The sequence below is a fragment of the Camelus dromedarius genome, chromosome 19 (assembly GCF_036321535.1).
Source record: "Camelus dromedarius isolate mCamDro1 chromosome 19, mCamDro1.pat, whole genome shotgun sequence".
In the NCBI taxonomy this organism is placed as follows: Eukaryota; Metazoa; Chordata; class Mammalia; order Artiodactyla; family Camelidae; genus Camelus; species Camelus dromedarius.
The window spans coordinates 13,303,894-13,324,741 of record NC_087454.1 but is presented as its reverse complement, the minus strand read 5'-3'; the positions used below and the strand labels follow the sequence as shown (position 1 = coordinate 13,324,741).

General features: G+C 37.0%; 1 non-coding gene across 1 annotated transcript; it reads right to left on the bottom strand.

Annotated features, from left to right (window-relative positions):
* Positions 1–3,803: 3,803 nt before the first annotated feature.
* On the bottom strand, positions 3,804–3,910 carry LOC116147848 (U6 spliceosomal RNA). The gene has a single exon (XR_004131440.1). It is a non-coding gene; the product is annotated as a U6 spliceosomal RNA (small nuclear RNA).
* Positions 3,911–20,848: the final 16,938 nt, after the last annotated feature.

Sequence of the window (20,848 nt, the reverse complement as noted above, 5' to 3'; positions counted from 1 at the left end):
AATCTAGATGCTAACTAAAATATAGGTAATGACTAAAAATACATAATTTATTACATTTGCTGGGCTCTTGCTCTGAGTTATGTAAATTTGAATGAATTGGTACATAGTAAACTTTCCAATTTTGATGGAAATAAATAAAAAGTCAGTTGAATAGAAAGAGAGTCACTTGGGCAAGAAACAGTTATTTTTGGAGGGATTTTTGTGATTCTAAGTGGCGAGTCTATGAGGGCAATAAAATATAAAATCAAATACCTTCACTTGTGAAATTATACAAGTTTTCATGATCCCTTTGGGCATTTTATTTTATTTTTTGTTGTTGTTTTGGGGGGAGGAGATAATTAGATTTTTATTTAGTTATTTATCTTTTTTTTTTTTTAATGGAAGTACTGGGGACTGAACCCAGGACCTTGTGCGTACTAGGCATGTGCTCTACCACTGAGCTATACCCTCTCCACCTCTCTGAGCATTTTAAACTTTGATAACTTAGATTGAAAGCAGGTAAAAATTTCAAAGCACATTTAGATCTGTTTTTGGTTCACAACCTAATAGCACAAGGCATCCTAATTCTGAGTTTGAGACCCTCTGAAAAAAATTTTTTAAAATGGCCCTATAAATGAGAAGGAAAACATACCCTGAAACTGTTAAATGAAAGCCCATAGCAGTAGGCGGAGAAAAAGTTCACTTTGCCTTTAAAGACTGTTCTCAGATTTATTACTACCGTGCTCACAAGGTGGTATTTATAAAGTGTAAAGAATAATAACAACAACTGTAACTTCCCAAAGAGCTATAAAGAGGGCTCCAGCCACGTCTGTGACATTTTATTTCCTTAAAAACATCTGAAGCAAACACGGGGAAAATGAGAACAATCTGGATGGTGGTGACTAAGAGCCTCTAATTTTGTTCTCCCCTCTTTATTGTCTGTTTGAAATGCCTCATCATAAAACACCTGTACGCAGGCTTTACGAAGCCTTGATCATTTTTATAAGTCCTCAAATCATTCTGCAGAGCCACTCCTATATCAGTGTGTTGATTTACCACTGGGGAAATGACACAACGAAAATGACAGTGTAGAGTGACTAGGACTTCCAACCAATTAATGGAGATAGGGAAAGTGACTGGTAGAGGATCAGGAAATTTGGAGGGGCAAGAACTTCTCCCATCTTTAGCATCCCCAAAGCTTGTTGATGTCTTGTTGATGGCATTGTGCCTGGCAGGGGCTCTGAGTCATCTTCCTTCAGTGCAGTTTCCCTTACCAGTAGGCATTGGCTAGATGCCGTCTGAGGTGATTTGGATACTGGAGGACTCAAGAATGTCTTTTCCAAGAGTTTAAGAAAGGTGTCCTACCCACAAAGCTGGGAGGAACCTCTCAAATATTTTTCCCATCAATTTTAGGTTTTCAGAGATTCAGGGAAGAAGGGCCAAATGTATGGTATCCAGCTGGGATATCTGACAATCTTTTACTAATAGCTTGTCCTCCTCTGTCTCATTGTATGCTTTTGATGAGAGGGCAGGAGATTTAGCTGCAGAAAGCTTTACCAAAAAGGATGGTGGTTATGGGAAAGCATTTTAGAAAATGTCCAAATTTCCCACTAGCATTTTTTGATTTGACAACCCTGCCAAGTACAGTTTATTACATGCTAGCCTTGGGGTCCCTTATAGCTATCAGATATAGTTTCAGGGAAATTTGTAAAAGAGATGAGGGCTGTTCTTACTACCCAGTGTGGAAGACTGAGTGCTTTTCATGAGACGGTTACGGTGGTCAGCATTTCTTTGCGTGCGTTATCTTGTTTGATTCTCACACCATTCTTTAAGATAGGGAGTTTCCCTTTTTTAATCATAAGAAAACAGGCTCAACACTAAGAAAACAGTATGGAGTGTTCTTAAAAAACAAAAAATAGAGCAACCATATGATTCAGCAATCCCACTCCTGAGCTATATCCAGAAAAGATGAAAACTCTAATTCAAAACAACACATGCTCCCTAATGTTTATAGCAGCACTATTTACAACAGCCAAGACATAGAAGCAACCTAAATATCCATCATCAGATGATTGGTTGAAGAAGGTGTTGTATGTGTGTGTGTGTGTGTGTGTGTGTGTGTGTATTCCATTCTATACATATATACAGGTATACATATATATAATTGTCCATATTCCAATATATATAATGGAATATTACTCAGCCACAAAAAAGAATGAAATATTGCCATTTGCAGCAACATAGATGAACCTAGAAATTGTCATATGTAAGTAAAGTCAGTCAGAGAAAGACACATATTACATGATATCACTTATATGTGGAATCTAGAACTTAATACAAATGAAATTATTTACAAAACAGAAATAGACTCACAGATGTAGAAAAAAATTTATGGTTACAAGTGGGGAAAGGAAAGGGGAGGGGTAAATTAGGAGTATGGGATTAGCAGGTACAAACTACTATAACTAAAACAGATGAGCAACTAGGATTTACTACATAGCACAAGGTACTATATTCAATACCTTGTAATAACTTGGAAAATAATCTGAAAAAATATATAACTGAATCACTTTGCTGTACACCTGAAATGAACACAATATTGTAAATCAATCATACTTCAGTTTGAAAAAAGGAATAAAACAGGCTAGGAGGTTTAAATAACTTGACAAAAGTCACTTAGTAAATGGAAGAGCCAGGATTTGAACCCAAGTATGCTCAGATGCTACAGGTTAATCTCTTTTCAAAGCTCCTCCCTTCATAATTATCTTTGGAAGCTTTACATTTACTTTATATACTTGCTTAAGAGAGATGGCGATGGAGCTTGGAAAGAAAAGGACTGGAAGTTTGGCAAAAAGGTGGTCTGGATTAGAGGCATATGGCTGGGCATAAAAAAATGGGCACAAAATATGAAGATTTTGGTATCACGTTAATACCCATCAGAATGTATCAGTCATCGGAGATGCACTAAACAACCAAGTAAGCAAGATGATTCTGGCCAGTTGACATTAGCGGCCTTCTGTCATTGGCCATCCTGGAACTGGGCACATCAGTGGAGTGGCCACAGTAGCAAAGATGGCGGCTAGGCGTGTGACCAGCAGCATGGGCTCCAGCTCACCAAGGCCCACTGTGCTACTGTTCCCTCCGAATGTCCAACTTTGCTGTTTCTAAAAATTGCTTTGGGTATTTTAGTTCTTTGGCAATTCCATATAAGATTAAAAAAAACCTTATAAATTTTGACAAAAAGAGAACTGGAATTTAAATGGGAATTCTGTTGAATCTGCAGACCAATTTGGGAAGAACTGCCATCTTAACAAATATTGAGTCTTCCAATTCATGAACGAGGTATAACCTCTCTATTTGTCCCCTTAAACCTTCTTTAATTTTTCTTTGTTTTTGTGTGTTTTATAGTTTTCAGTGTATAGATCTTGAACAATTTTAATTTTATATAACTTTTCTCTTCATTTTTTTCCCTTTAAGTACCTGAAAAAATAATTCTCAGAAAATAATTGGGCATATCTGTAGCTTGCAAAGTGTTGCTCACACAAGTAAAATGAGCAGAGCCAGAAAGAACTTCAGTGGCAAATAAGAATATATAATTATTTTTTAAAAATTTTATTGAAGTATAGTCAGTTTACAATGTGTCAGTTTCTGGGGTACAATGTAATGCTTCAGTCATTCATGTACCTACATCGATTCCTTTCCATATTCTTTTTCATTATAGGTTACAACAAGATATTGAATATAGTTCTCTGTGCTCTACAGTTTAACCTTGTTGTTTATCTATTTTATATATAGTAGTTAATCTGCAAATCTCAAAAAAAAAAAAAAACGTGGAATGCTTCACGAATTTGCATGTCATCCTTGCGCAGGGACCATGATAATCTTCTCTGTATCATTCCAATTTTAGTATATGTGCTGCTGAAGCAAGCACTAATTATTTTTTTAATTTAAGAAATTTATTAACCAAAATTTTGAACAGTTTTGAAAAATTTAAACAAATTCTTTTCAAAATTAATTTGGATGGTAGTTTTATTATTTATTCACTCATTTATCTCTTTCACAAATACTTCTCTTTTCTAATTTAACATTTTTTTTTATTGAGGCATAGTTGATCTAAGCAAATTCTTAATGAAGGTAGGCTGAGTTCTATATTTTCCTAACTAGTGTGGGAAAAAGGATTTATTTTGAATTTGGCGATGCTTTCTTACTGAGTTTTCACCAGAAGTTTTCCTAATGTTAGATCACTCAATACCTTTCCTCAACATACAGGAAACTCTATGTGGATTGCAGACAAACTACATAGATAATTCTTCCCAAAAGAAATAATCTCTTCTCTATGCCTGTCAGAAGTCATTGGTAGAGAAGGAAAATCATTAAAATAAGGACAACTAGAGATGAGTTTTCTGATGCCTGCAAAAATCCGCAACATAGAGATAAATAATTCACGTTTTATTGTAAAGAACACAAGACTGGCTGAAGAGTAGACACAAGCACTTCAGTTAGAAACAGGGGTCCTCAGAGAGGAAAAGGGGAATCAGCACCATCACGGTCTCCTGATGGCTCTGCAGCTCCTGCCTGCTTCATCAGCAATGAGTGAGGTAGTGCTTCCAATTAAGAAGTCATTTAAAATAATTTGCAAAGAGCAGGGACATGTGAAGTGTGAGAAGTTCCTTCCAGAGGAGCCCTTCAGGGCTAGTGATGATAAGGCTGACAGCCATTTGGGACTTCAGAATCTTACTCTGGCAGCTTGAAAGAACATCTAATCAGCGAGTACAGTGATGTTAAAAAAAAATGTGGGAACCAGTATACAGTCTTGGGCCAGGTAATTTTCAGTGGCAAAAAGTCTTCATGTACTCCAGGAATCCTGCTAGTCTTTTTTTGTTTGTATACTTTTTGTTTTGTTTGGGGAGAGGGCTGACAGCATTAGAGGCTTTTCCCTCCCAGTTTTATTGAGAAATAATTGACATACATCAATGTGTAAGTTTAAGGTGTACAGCCTGATGGTTTGGTTTACATATATCGTGAAATGAGTACCACAATAGGTTCAGCTAACATCTGTCTTCTCAGATAGGTACAATAAAAAGAAAAAAAAGAAGAAAAGAATAAAGAAAAAAATTATTTTCTTCTTATGGTAAGAACTCTTAGGATTTACTCTTAACAGCTTCCCTGTATATAATACAGCAGCGTCAGCTCTAGTCATCGTGTTGTACGTTCCATCCCTAGTACCTACTTATCTTGTAACTGGAAGTTTGGACCTTTTGACCACCTTCTTCCAATCCCTCTCCCACGAGTCAGATCCCTTTCTCTATGAGGTTATAGCACATGCCTTTAAGGTCCATCCATGTTGTTGCAAATTGTAGGATTTCCTTGCTTTTTAAAAATGGCTATGCTATATTCCATCGTGTGTGTGTGTGCGTGTGTGTGTGTGTGTGTGTGTATGCCACAACTTTATCCATTCATCCATTGATGGACACTCAGGTAGTTTCCATCCTTGGCTATTGTAAATACTGCTGTGAACATGGGGGTGTATGTATCATTTCAAGTTAATGTTTTCGTTACCTTTGGATACATTCCAAGAGGTGGAGTTGTTAGCATAGTAGTTCTATTTTTAACTTTTTTTTTTGAGGATCCTCCATATTGTTTTCCATAGTAGTGGCACCAATTTACAGTTCCACCAATGGTGAACAAGGGTTCCCTTTTCTCTACATCCCAGCCAGCATTTTTTATCTCTTACCTTTCTATGATGGCCATTGTAATGTGTGTGAGGTGGTATCTCATGGAGGTTTTAATTTGCATTTCCCTAAAGACTAGTGATATCCAGCACCTTTTCATGTACCTGTTGGCCTCGTGTATGTCTTCTTTAGAGAAATGTCTATTCATCTCCTTTGCCTATTTTTTTAATTGAGTCATTTGTTTTTTGCTGTTGTGTTGTATGAATTCTTTATACGTTTTGGATATTAACCCCTTATTAGATATATGATTTGCAAATATTTTTTTCCCATTCTGTAGATTATCTCTTTGTTGATGGTTAGAATATACAATTTTTATGTATATACTTATGATGGTAATTATGGGAAATAATGTGTACAGAAAAATAATGGAAAGAACGCAAGAGGAGATGATAGTAGTGGCAAAGGGAATTTTTCTGAAACCCCACATAAGAACAGAGAACACAGGGGCTCTCTGAGACTCATCCAGTTTCTGCAGGGTGGTAGCCAGGCGCTCCTGAGCTTTCGAGATAGCATTTAAAAATGACACGACGTGTAATAAACAAATCAATATTTTTATTTAGTAGTGCTTTACCTTATGAATTTACACTGATATTCCAGGAATTCTGCCACTGATCAAATTGTTTTGGATTCTTCTTTTGAGTCTCTGGCATATTCTTTGGAAACCTTTCAATGGTAAAAAGACCATCATTTGTGGACAGGCATAATTTTTAGAACAGAAGTTACCTTGATCCCAGGGCGGTAGATAAAGTTGGTAATCCAATGGGTCACACACACAACCAAGATATAAACAATAAAATGAGACTTATTTTATGTATGTGGCCAGACTGACTCTAGTTCTGGGTAAGAGGAGCCCGGATATTGGGCCTATGATTTAGAGGACACTGCATATATCACAAATGCACTAAAGAATAAAGACACGTGGAGCCTCTATTGCTCAGAGTCTAGTGCTCAGTACTGGTACAGTAACTCACATCCATAAATCATCTGCCCCCATGATTAACACTGTTCAGACCCCAGTGCTGTGAGGTGGTACCTCTGCCAACACCGCTTTGGAGAGTCAGGCGATTGCAAGCGTTAGCCATTAAGAGAAATTAATAAACTAGTCAAATACATTTTCTCAGAGAGCTGCATACAATAGATTCTTGCTGAAGGAAGATTCATTTCCCAGGTAGTGTTCACTGTGTACTTTCAGCCCCTCTTTATGTTGCAATTTGTGATGGAGGAGACTGTTCACAAGAATTGCACATGGTAGCTGAGGAAGATTTTGTAATATTGAGCAATTCATATGACTTATAAATACAGATGTAGGTCTGGATGTAACGTGTATGCAGTATGATTCTAATTCTTTACATTAGCTACTAGATGGGCACTGAAGACTAAAATTGTGAGTGATTGTGTTTTTATAAATATGTAATAATGTTTATTTAAAATCTCAAAAAACCCAACTTTGAATAATTTGATTTAAATTTTAATATTCATTCATTGTAATTTGTAACCTCCCACTATTTCAGTAAGTGATTTTAAAAGTTTGGAAGAAAAATGACTTTTTTGGAAAGTACACACGTAAAAATTGTAACTTTTTGATTTTTAACTGTTACTTTAATTTACATTTTTATGAAAATGCATTCAAATAATATATACTTTGATTACACATACTTTTTGACTTTTTAATCCTTTAAATCACTAGCATCAATAGAATACAAATTATGTGAAAATCTTGATTAGCACCACATAACCAGTGATTTTTTTTCCTAAGAGGTAGGAAAGGGAAAGAAAAATTCTGAAATGAATTTATAAATTATATGTCTTTATTTTTTTACTTATCCAAGTTTGCCAATCTATGAGCAAAATATACAAACTTATGCAAATGATAATCAAACTCAGTTACTGACTTTTAGACATATAAAAACCACGGCTTTACAGGCAGTATTTTTCTTTTTACTACAAAGATATATTTGTCAGATGAGAAGAATAGAGCATATTTTACTTAATTGTTGGTTTGATTTATAACTTTTAATTATTAATACGCGTGTTATGTGGATCTGAATTTCCACTCTTCCTCCAGGCTTTGCAAATACTAGGGATGAATCTGAGGCATTGTAACAAGGAAATTCTAGTACCATTTTGAACACTGTGCTCATAATGGTAATATTTCCAAAGATGACCACGAAGGATAACACTCACTTGCAGATAATACATCTATTTTAAAACTACTCATCTTCCTTTATAGCAATAGCTCCTGATCACTGATCACATGCTTCAGCATGAACACTAGACATGTGTGTTCCTAAAAGATGATGTGTAAATTAGATTTCTTAAGTGATTTAGACGGATCACTTCTTGAAAAAACTGCCTATGATCAATTTGCTATTGTAAACAGTCTTTTAATAAAGACAGTTATCATCTTTGTAATTTACATATTTTTGGAAATCCACGCTCGCTTAAAACTGTGGTTCAACCTTGAGTGCACACTGGAATAATCTGGAGAGAGTTAAAAAATACTAATGGCCTGTCTTACCCCAGGAGATTTTCATCTACTTGGCCTGGAAGAGGGCCCAAATACCAGCATTTTATTAATGCACTTTTTTTTCTTGCTTAAAACTTTTACTTTGAAATAATAAATTCACAGGAAATTGGGAAAAAATCTACAGGGAGAGCCTGTGTAATGATAACCCCCCCAATGATAATCTTGCATTCAGTATAATACAATATCAACTCTAGGAAAATTATATTGGTGCAGTGTACAAGAGCTGATTCAGATTTCATGAGTGTTATATACGCTTATGTGTGTGTGTTTCTGTGCATTTTAGCACACGCATAGAATCGTGAAACCACCACCACAATATACATACAGAACTATGCCATCACCACGGGGTAATGCTCCCTCATGCTGCTCTCCCACATCTCATCCCTGGCAACCACTGATCTGTTCTCCAGCCTTGTAATTTGGTATTTCGAGAGTGTTATGTAAATGGGATCATATAGTATGTGATGTTTTAAGGCTGGCTTTTTTTCACTCAGCATAATTCCCTTGAGATCCATCTAAGCTGTTGATGTATCCACAGTTGGTTCCCTATTGTTGTATTGTACCCATGGGGTGGGTGTTTCCCAGTCTGTTTTACCATTCACCCACTGAAGGAGATTTGGATTGTTTCCAGTTTGGGGCTGTTATGAATACAGCTGCTACAAACATTTATGTGCAGGTTTTAATGGGAACCTAAGTTTTCATTCCTCTGGAGTAAATAACCAGGTATGGACTTGCTGGCTCATATGGTAAGTACATGCTTAGTTTTATAAAAAGCTGTTAAACTATTTTCCAGAGTGCTGTACCATTTTACACACCCACCAAGAATGTATGAGTGGTCATTTCTCCCCATTCTTTCCAACATTTGATGGTGTCACTTTTTTTTAATTGAAGTATAATCAGTTACACTGTGTCAATTTCTGATGTACAGCATCATGTCCCTGTCACATATATATATATCCATATATTCGTTTTCATATTCTTTTTTGTTAAAGATTTCATTAAAGATATTGAATATTGTTCCCTGTGCTATACAGAAGAAATTTGTTTTTTAAAATCTGTTTTATATATAGTAGTTAATATTAGCAACTTTTGAACTCCCAGTTTATCCCTTCCCACCCCCTTCCCCCTGGTAACCATAGGTTTGTTTACTATCTGTTTCTGTTTTGTAGATACGTTCATTAGTGCCTTCTTTTTTCTTTTTTCTTAATTAGCCATTCTGGTAGGGGTATAGTGATATTTCATGGTTTTAATTTGCAGTTCCCTCATTGCTAAATATGTTGAACAACTTTTCATGTGCTTGTTCACCATCTATACACCCTCTTAGGCGAAATGTCCTTTCATGACTTTGACCCATTTTAAAATTGGATTGTTCACTTTTTATCATGAGTTTTCAGGGTTCTTTATATTTTTCTAGAAACAACTCTTGTTGGATATATGGTTCGTGAATATTTTCTCTCACTCTGTAGCTTGTCTTTTTATTCTCCTTTAAGGGTCTTTCACAGAGTAAAAAGTTTTAATTTCAATGAGATCCAAAATCTTTTTTAAGGATCATGCTTTTGGCATCCAGCCTAAGAACGCTTCACCTAGCCCGAGGTCCTGAAGGTTTTCTCTTACTTTTTTTTCTGAAAGGTTTATAGTTTTATATTTAAGTCTGTGAACCACTTGGAGTTAATTTTTGTATAAGATAAGAGGTTTAGTCTCAGATTCAGTTTTTGCCTGTGCATGTCTGTTTGTTCCAGTACCATCTCCTGAAAAGGCTATCCTTTCTCACTTGAATTGTTCTTCCATCTTTGTCAAAAGTCAGTTGGGCATATTTATGTGAATCTACTTCTGAGTTCTCTTCTGTTCCATTGATCTTTGTATCTGTTCCTCCATCAGTCCCACACCATCTTGATCACTTGGCTATTTATATATAAGCCTTAATATCAGGTGGAGTGACTCCTTCCAATTTATTCTTCTTTTTCAAAATTGCCCTAGTTATTCTAGGTCCTTTGCCTTTACATATAAATTTTAGAATAAGCTTGTCTATATCTTGCTGGGGAATCACCTCAGGAGATTTTGGTTTAATTGGCCTGGAAGAGAGCCCTGGCATCAGTAATTTATAAAAAGCTACCCCCAGGTGATTCTGATGTGTAGCCAAGACTGTGAACTTTGGTTTAAAGCTAAACACACATAAAAATTACCCTGGGAGACTACATGACTCAAGCGTTGGCTTGAGAGTTTGAAAAACAGGTGGGATCTTCTAAGAAAATGAACCATGAAATGAAATTTAAAGAAGTGAAAGGAAGAGAAAGACACAGAAGTTTCTTTATAGCCCTGGAAAGTAGCCCCCATTAGATGCCCAGCAGAGTGGGAGGAAGCCTAGGTTTGAAAAAGTAGCTCAGCTAATCTTGATGAAGCTCCAAAGAATGAAAAGAATTGGTCTCCAGCCACGAAATTCCCACTTTGGCTTGAAAACAAAAAGAGACTTAGGTGTGGCCAAGGCCACACCTGTTAGAAGCAAAATACTCTAGATAGGTGTGGTACAATTTAGTAATGTGAAAACAGTGTTCCTCTATGCAGATGGTGCTAGCAAGAAGTGCTGAAACTTTAAAGGATTTTAAAAGGTTTTTGAATCCTGAGCCATATTCAAGAGCCCATCAGGAATAAAATTTCAAAATGGCAGACATAGTAATATAGTTGTTGCTTTCTTTCTTTTCCTCTTCTTTTTCTTTTTAACTAAAAGCCTTTTAAGCTGTATCCAGTGAGAATCACTGTTATTGCTTTTCTTACAATCTGCCGGGAATTTACAGCAGCCATTGGTGAAGAGATGACCGTGTGCTTAAGGAGGTATCTGCTCCCTTTAAATGCTGCTGCTAGTCTTCCCCTAACTGCAATTAATACATATTTCCCCCATGGCTATAGAAAGGATGGAATGATTAAAGTGATACTGTTTCAGAGTGAAATACAGTCCTTTTTCTATTTTTTTTAATTTTAATTTTTTATTTTTTGGGGGGAGGTAATTAGGTTTATTTATCTATTTATAGGGGGTTGAACCCAGGACCTTGTGATGCGAATCAGGCACTCTACCACTGAGCTATACCCCTATGCCAACCCCTCACCTTTTTCTGTTTTGAAGATAACCAAGTAGTTGGCAACACAAAAGTTTGGGTCTGAAGACGGAAATCTAAGAAGGCTAAATATCTATTAGTGACGACATATGTTTCTCAAGGCTCCTTTCAGCAGTGGCCACAATGCTGGGAAACAGAAAGCTTTCCTTCTTCACATTTTCTTCCTGTTGTTCCAATTCATTGCCCTTCACCTGATGGTGAGTCTTTATTCTGTTTTCAGTGATCTCTCTCACAGGGAAGGGTTTGTGCCACCTGCCTCCCTGACTCTCAATTTCATCTCCTTGGGGAATTTTGGTTAAGGTGAAGATTCCTGGCCCCCAACACTAGCCATTCTGCTTTGGAAGATCTGCTATGAAGCCCCCACCTCCCTCAAATCTGCCTTTTTGACAGGTACTTTGGATTGTTCTGATACTGGTCAGGTCTGAGCCTGCTTTGAGGTTTGCAGTAGCAGAGGGGTGGCTGTGATAAAGATGCTTTTAAAATACACCTGGCTTGGGGACGAAGGTGGCAACTTTATCCAGACACTTCTCATCTTACTTGTATCTTAATTGTTCCAGGATGACCACTGTCCTGCCCAGATTTTACACTCCATTTGTCCCCTTTGCTTTTGGTTCTGTTTTGGAAGGAGAATACTGGTGATTTAAATGAGAAATTAACTGTAAAGACCCAACTCTTGGAGATCTCCTAGTCGTCCATCTGCTCTCCAGACCCTTTTCTCTAGAGTTGCTTCTCCCATGAAATGCTCTCTGTTCTCTCTCAGCACCCACAATGTCGATCTTCTGTTTTAGTTCCCATGATTTCGTGGAGAATTTGACTGACTCCATTGTGTGTATATACATGTATATATATATATACATACACATATACACATACATACCACATCTTCTTTATCCAGTCATCTGTTGATGGACATTTAGGTTGCTTCCAATTCTCGGCTATTATAAATAGTGCTGCAGTGGACACTGGGGTGTATGTATCTATTCGAGTTAGAGTTTTCTCCAGATATACGCCCAGGAGTGTGATTGCCGGATCATATAGTAAGTATTTTTAATTTTTTAAGGAACCTCCGTACTGTTCTTTACAGTCACTCCACCAATGTACATTCCCACCAACAGTGTAGGAGGGTTCCCTTTTCTCCACGCCCTCTCTAGCATTTATTATTTCTTTGAGGATGGCTATTCTGACTGTTATGAGGTGATAACCTCATTGTGGTTTTGATTTGCATTTATCAAATAATTAACAATGTTGAGCATCTTTTCATGTGCCTCTTAGCCATCTGTATTTCTTCTTTGGAGAAATCTTTGTTTAGGTCTTCTGCCCATTTTTGGATTGGGTTGTTTATTTGTTTGTTGATATTGAGTGTTTGTATATTTTGGAAATTAATTCCTTGTCAGTCACATTTTTTGCAAATATTTTTTCCCATTCTGTTGGTTGTCTTTTCATTTTGTTTATGTTTTCCTTTGTTGTGCAAATGCTTTTAAGTTTAATAAGGTCCCATTTGTTTATTTTTGCTCTTATTTCCACTACTCTAGGAGATGGATACAAAAAATTATTGCTGTTTGATTATGTCAAAGAGCATCCTTTCCCCAGGAGTTTTATCGTATCTGGTCTTACATTTAGGTCTTTAATCCATTTTGAGTTTATTTTTGTGTATGGTGTTAGAGAGTGTTCTAATGTCATCCTCTTTCATGTAGCTGTCCAGTTTTCCCAGCACCACTTATTGAAGAGATTACCTTTTCTCCATTGTATATTCTTGCCCCCTTTGTCGAAGATTTATTGACCATAAGTGCCTGGGTTTATTTCTGGGCTTTCTGTCCTGTTCCATTGATCTATGTGTCTCTTTTTGTGACAGTGCCATGCTGCTTTGATTACTGTAGCTTTATCTGTAGCTGTAGTATAGTCTGAAGATCTAGAGATTTTTTAATATAATGTCCTTCATTAATGGTGAGTCAGTCTTTTCTTGAATACCCCAGGGGACAGGAAGCTCACTGCATCCATTTTATTTTCAAAGTTATAATTGTCACTAATACTCTTCTCCATTGTTTTTATGAAATAGTTTTATTCTGTATTTTGGAGATAATTGGGATAAATGGCCACAGGGACACTGCTAGCCTACAAAGTGCTTCTGTGGAAAAAAATTAGAAAAAACTACAGCTCCTTTCAAGATACTTTACTGTCTTCTGTGGAAAATTATTCAATGTACCAATTTTGTAGCACAAGGCACTTTTTTTGCCACCAGTCAGAAAATTGTTGCCCTAGAATACAAATCTTTGACGTCTATGAAGTGAGTGGTACCTTTAAATGCAGCCCTTTGTGCAGTGCACCACTCACACATATAAACATGGCACCCTTGAGTGACCACTGATTCATACAGTGCTTTATGGTTTAGATAAGCTTTCACAAAGCTGATATGATTGGCTCTTCACCCTAATCTGCAAAATTGGCAAAAATAATTATCCTAATTGTATAGATGAAGCCAACTGAGGTTCAAATTGTTTAACACATGCCACAGATCACATAGCAAGTAGTAGGAGACCTTTCTGAACTTGAACTTTCATCCAATATAGTTCCTACTCTTTGAGTTTCATATCATTTGTAATCTCAAGTGAACGTATCCTTGACTTCAGACAAGTCATTGATAAAAATGTCTGTAAGGTGAGGCCTGTTGGGGGAGGAAGGGGAATCTGTTGAGTGACTACTTAGCGCCAGGGACTTTATCTGATGTGACCCCAGTCTCTCTAGGAAGAGTCATTATATCCATTTTACAGATAAGGAAATAGACTCAGATTCCCAAGTGCATCCAGTTCTGTCTGAACTTGCGGCCTCCCTCTTCCTTCTTTACATGACGCTACGTCTCACAAGGCAAGTCTCCAAGAGTACTAGATTTTGGACTTCCTGCTGTTTCTTACAAGTCAGTATCATATTTTGCTTATGCTTGGTTGTCTCCCTCCTTCCATCTTTCCCAAATATTTTTTTTTAAAAAATCTGAGTTAAATAGAGCCTGCAGTTGAAACTATTTTTTAAGATACCCAACTCCCCCCTACCCTTTGGTGAACATTTGCAATTATGAAATCAGAATTCCTCCTTGAATACTTCCCAAGAGTCTTTTCCTATTTAGAGGAGTACTTGCTGATTAATTGATAGTAGGCACTCAATGAAGATTTTTAGAATTTAATTGAAGGATTCCCAGGGAGCTAGCACACTTGATAAACCTTACAACCACAGGAATTTTAATTTTATCGTTGCTTTCATTTGAGAATACAGTTTATTTTTTATTTTTTTGTTCCTGTCTATTTTTTACTCAAGTATAGTTCATTTACAGTTTTATATTCATTTCAGTGTACAGCATAGTGATTCAGTGTTTTTACGGATGATACTCCATTAAAAGTTATTACAAGATAATGGCTATAATTTCCTGTGCTATACAATGTATCTTTGTTGCTTATCTATTTTATACATAGTAGTTTGTACCTCTTAATCCCATATCCCTAATTTGCCCCTCCCTGCTTCCCTCTTCCCATTGGTAACCACTAGTTTGTTACCCAGTTTTGTTTCTCACACACTTACACAGAAACTTCAGCCCAGGAAGACTGGGTTCATAGGGGTCACAGTAGGGGGAAAATCTAAAATTTTCACAGCTGGCAGGAGAATCCCTTTCAGGGAGAAAATTCATAATAGAGTTGATAAAATAGTTGTCTTTATGTAGGAAAATAATAAGACCATTTATAGGCAGGATTTTAAAGAGCTTGGCAAATAAAGAGATAGTTCAATTATTTTACATTAAAAATGAGGGAATTCCAATAAACCATCACATATGTGGTCAAACGATCTTCGAATGGGTGTCAAGACCACTCAGTGTGAAAAGGACAGTCTAAGATTGTGCTGAGAAGCTGGAAATCCATATGCAAGAAACTGAAGTTGGGACTCTATCTCCCACCATATCCAAAAATTAACTCAAAATAGATTAAAGACATAAACATAAGACCAAAAACTGGAAAACTAGAAGAAAACATAAAGGAAAAACTTCATGACATTGGACATGGCAGTGATTTTTTAGATATAACAAAAAAGCACAGGCAACAAAAGTGAAAAGAGAGAAATGAAACTACATCAAACTTTAACACTTTTGTGCATCAAAGGATACGATCAATAGACTGAAAAGACAACCAATGGAATGGAAGAAAATATTTGCAAATCGTATATCTGATATATCCAGAATATATAAAGAACTCCTACATCTCAACTACAAATAATCAGATAAACTGACCAAAAAAAGAATAAAGGAATTGAACAGATGTTTCTTTAAAGATGATGTAAAATGGCCAAGAAATAAATGAAAAAGTGCTCCACATTACTATTAGAGAAATGAAAATCAAAACTACAATGAGATATTACCCATGAGAATGGCTACTACTGAATAAAAACAAAACAGAAAATAACAAGTGTTGGTGAGGATGTAGAGAAATTGGAAGTCTTGTACACTGCTGGTGGGACTGTAAATGACACAACTTCTATGGAAAACAGTTCCTCAAAAAATTAAAAATAGAACTACCATGTAGTAACCTATAATGAAAAAGGGTATGAAAACGAATATATGTATGTATATGTGTGACTGAAACATTATGCTGTGCACCAGAAATTGACACATTGTAACTGACTATACTTCAATTAAAAAAAAATGGAACTACTGTATGTTTCAGCAATCCCGCATCTGGGTGTATATCCAAAAGATTGAAAGTAGGGTCTCAAAGAAATTACACACCCATTTTGATAGCAGCACTATTCACCATAGCAAAGAGGTGAAAAGAGCCTGTGTCCATCAACAGATAAATGGCTAAACAAAATGTGGTCTGTACATATAGTGAATATTGTTCAGCCTTAAAAAGAAAGCAAATCCTGTCACATGCTGCAACCTGGATGAAACTTGAGGACATTATGCTTCATGAAATAAGCCAGTAACCAAAAGAAAAATATTGGATGATTCCACTTACATGAGGTAGCTAAAAGTAGTCAAGTTCATAGAAGTGGAAAGTAGAATGGTGGTTACCAGGGGCTGGGGGGAGGGGACAAAGGGAGCTGTTGTTTAAAGAGTACAGACACTCCTCTGCTCGAATCCCTGCAGTGGCTCCCCACTGAAATCAGAGGAATAGTCAAAAGTCCCAAATGGCCTGGGACTGGCCCCCCAGACCTCGCTGGCCCATCTCCTTCCCCTCTCCCCTCAATCACTCCGCTCCAGCCTTCCTAGCAGCCCGATGTTTCTCCACCCTGCCAGGCCTGCTCCTGTCTTTGGATCTTTGCACTAGACAGTTCCTCTTTCTGGAATGTTCTTTGCCCAGAAATCTGCTCGGTTAATTCCTTAGCTGCTTTCAAGTCTCTGTTTAAATGTCATCTCCTCAGTGAGGACTCCTCTGGCCGCCCTATAAAACACTGCAACATGTGAGCCCTGCCCCCACTCACCCTTCACCCCGCTGCACTTTTCTTTTATTCAGTTCACTCATCATCTTCTGGCGTGTTAGTATTATTTTTTATGTTTTTTGGTTACATCTTCCCCTGTGAGAGTTATGGGAAGGGTTAGGAGAGGGATTTTTGTCTGTTTGGGGTTGATGTGTATCCCAAGCACCTAGAATAGTGTTTTATAAACAACAGTTCCTCAATAAACATTTGCTGAATGTTGACTCAGTCCTCACAAGCAAAAGCACTGTTTTCCCCAGTGAATCCAGGCATGCTAATCCTGGAGGATGCATTAGGAACAACAACAACAAAATGTCCTGTGATCAACGAAGCTTAATGTCCCACTCTTGGAGGTTGACAACATGAGAACCTGCTAGTCTGTTTTTGAGATACTGTTAAATCATTGGCTAATAATGATTGAAAAATGTTTGGAAGTGGGTGAAAGTTGCAGAAATGGCACAATAGGCGTGTAGGAAAAGGGCGAAAGGAATAGGGACAAATACCTACTTTAGTCCTGTAAATAACAGACTTCCCTGTACACTCAGCATTTGGGGCTTGCAGCCCAATGTGCTGACACCAAAGGCCACACAGGCTGTGAACAACAAGCCGGATGATGAGGATTTAAGTGAGAAGTCATGGGTACCATCGGCGGCATTGATTTCCAAGAAGCCACCGACCCCTTCATTCTAAAGCATTGTTGTTCTTGGCACTGTTATTATTGGACCTAGGAATCAGGCAGAAGAACAAAGAGTGAAGAAATAAGGTAAAAGTAGGAGTTGAGGGAGAGTCCAAGTGGTCTCCGAGAGGAATATGAGGTGTAGGATTAAAAGATTAACGCGGTGGGGCTTCCTGAAGCCTAAGATGCCCTGGTCTCAGCAGCAGCACCCACGGTGTGGCTGGGATAGGGATGGAGAAAGTGCCACCAAGCACCTCAGGGCACCCACGGCCTCTAGGGCTTGTTCTTTTTTTTTTTTTCCTGCAGCCAGTGAATCCTAGCAGCATTCGCAATAGGTTTTTGCCCATCTCTCTGTCCTCAGACAATATGTTCAATCAAAACTTTATTATTCATAGGATGCCTTTTTGGCAAAAGTAACTATTTGGAGCACAGCCAAAGAAGCAGGAAGTTAAGAGAAAAAAAACAAAAACAAAACAAAACCCTCTGAATTCCCAAGATAGATAGCATGACGTTTACTTCAAACTCAAGCACAGCCGGCCCTCCGTCTAGTTAGTACACGCAGTTCGTGAACAGCACTATGTTTCCATACACGCTTGGTTGAATCTGCGGGTGTGGAGCTCGCGCATAGGAGGACCGACTGTAAGACTTGTGTTTCCATGGATTTTGGAATCAGCGGCAGGTCCTGGAACCAGTTCTCCTCGGATATGTGGGGACCACTGTACTTCAATTCTCCAAGAACTCCTTGGGCACTTAGCCAAAGCCTAGTAATTCTATAGAGTTCACCAACTCTTAGAAGAACCAAAATAGCCATCAAGGCAGCAACAACTGAAATATGAGAGGAGACTGAAAAACTAGAAAGTAGACCCAATAATTGAAAAAAGTTTACCTATTTGGGCATAGTTCAGTGCAGGGACAAACTCTTGACAAGTCAGCGGACTCCAAAACGTCACTGTATTTCTTGATGCATCAGTAAAAATTGTGATCACTAACTCTATTTAAGTATGCAGGGACACGTGCAATCCATTGGAGACATAGCTTCTCGAAACACTAAAGTTAAAAATAAAATGTTAGTTTGTAGAGGGTAAGCTTCAATTGAGCAGAGGTAATTAATTTTTTTTGAACAATTACTTTGTGACAGGTTATTTCACATATAATCATTCCCTCAGTCATACCAGCCACAAGAGATCATAACTCTTATTCCCATGTTATAGAGGAAGCTGAGACTTGAAGAAGATAATTGATTTGCCCAAAGTCACAAAACCAGTAAAAAAGGCAGTACTGGTTTTCTGATCCAGTTCTGTTTTGCTCTAAAGGCTGGGTTGTTTAGACTTTCATTACCTGTTTCTCTTCTGTGTTTTAGGCTCCAATCCTGACCACTCAGAAATTGTACAAAATTGTATTTATAAATATTGTTATGTGTGTTTTTAGTTGTTGGAATTTTGTTAGCAGGCTTTATTTATTTATTGAAGTAAAGTCAGTTTACAATATGACAATTTCTGGTGTACAGCATGTTTCCGTCATACATAAACATGCATGTATTCATTTTCATACTCTATTTCATTATAGCTTACTACAAGATATTGAATATAGTTCCCTGTGCTGTACAGTAGAAATTTGTTGTTTATCTATTTTATATATAAGTAGTTAGTATCTGCAAGTTTTGAATTCCTATTTTATCCCTTCCCACCCCTTTATCCCCTGGTAACCATAAGTTTCTTTTCTATGTCTGTGAGTCTCTTTCTGTTTCATAAATAAGTTCATTTGTGTCTTTTTTTAAGATTCCACATATAAGCGATATCATATGGTATTTTTCTTTCTCTTTCTAGCTTGCTTCACTTAGAATGATGATCTCCAGCTCCATCCATATTGCAAATGGCATTATTTTATTCTTTTTTATGGCTGAGTAGTATTCCATTGTATAAATATACCACAATTTCTTTATCCAATCATCTGTCGATGGACATTTAGGTTGTTTCCATGTCTTGGCTATGATAAATAGTGAGCAGGCTTTATTTCTGCATTCAGTTATCAGGGACTAACTTCTGCTTTGAATTTCTCATAACTGGTTTCTTTCAGAGGTTGGTGTATTATTTTGGATTCTTTTGTCTTTAGACATATCAGCATCTCCCTCATATAAACAGGTTAGTGTGCTGAGAGGATTTGTGTTGATTTATCTTGAATGACTAAATGATAGTATTCTTGGGAGAAAATGCTACATTTTCAGCAATAATAGATAAATTTGGTAGGTGCTTAGTTATATTAATTTCTTAATTTTCTGAACACGTGCAAATATGAAAACAATGTTTAACTGTGATCTCAACTCAGAAAATATGTTAGGCAGGTAGGCGGCAATAGATGCTTCAAGCAAACACAGAATGGTGGAGCTAAAATGTATAGAAGTGGAGACTTGATGGCAAAATCTAAATTCCTTATGGTTTTGTGTGGATGATGCTTAAAGAAACTGCTTAAATAAAAAGCCAGAATGATATCCATCGTGGGTCAGTTTAGACCATTCTCTGGATCAGATCTCAAATGTTAAGCATGGACTTTAATACCCTATGCAGGCAACAATTTCTGCTGTTTTCCTGAAGGTGGACTCCTAGTATAATAAAAAGATTTCTGTGTAATAAAAAGAACAATAGAACAGCCAAGTTTGAATCTTAACTTTTGCTGTTTACTAGCTGGATAAGCTAGCTGCAAATTGCCAGAAACTGAGGATTCTCATGAATAAAAATGAAGATGATGATGACATAATAATAAAAATGATAATAACACCTGCCCTTTCAACCTCTTAAGGTTGCTGGGAAGATCAAAGGGGACAATATAAGAGAATATATTCTGTAAATATACAACACCATTATGCAAATATGTGTTATTGTTAGCATAGTAATTTATTTTTATATGGGTTATGTCATTTTATATGGGTTATGTCATATGTAGGTGGTTTTAATTAGTTTTTTAAATATATATTTTTATTGAGGTATAGTCTTTTTACAATGTTGTGTCAATTTCAGGTGTACAAACATACAAAGAAGAGCTCATATCGATCCTTTTCAAACTCTTCCAAAAGATTGAAGAGGAGGGAAAATTCCCAAACTCAGAATTAGTTTTTATTGGTGATTATTTCTGGTTGAATCATTAGAATGTATCCTCTGGAAGGGTTATACCTTTGTAAATTTTGAAGATGACTTTCATTGAGTTTTGCTGTTTGAGCATCTTTGGCTGGTTCTGGATTGGCACGAGACTGGTGTTGAATTTTTTCCAGACAATAGTCTCCTGCTGCTCCCCTGAAACATGCCAGCATCTTTTCCAGGTCTTTTTGTCTGGCCTTTAATTTTGGACCAGTCATCAGAACCAGCACTGCAGCTTCTGA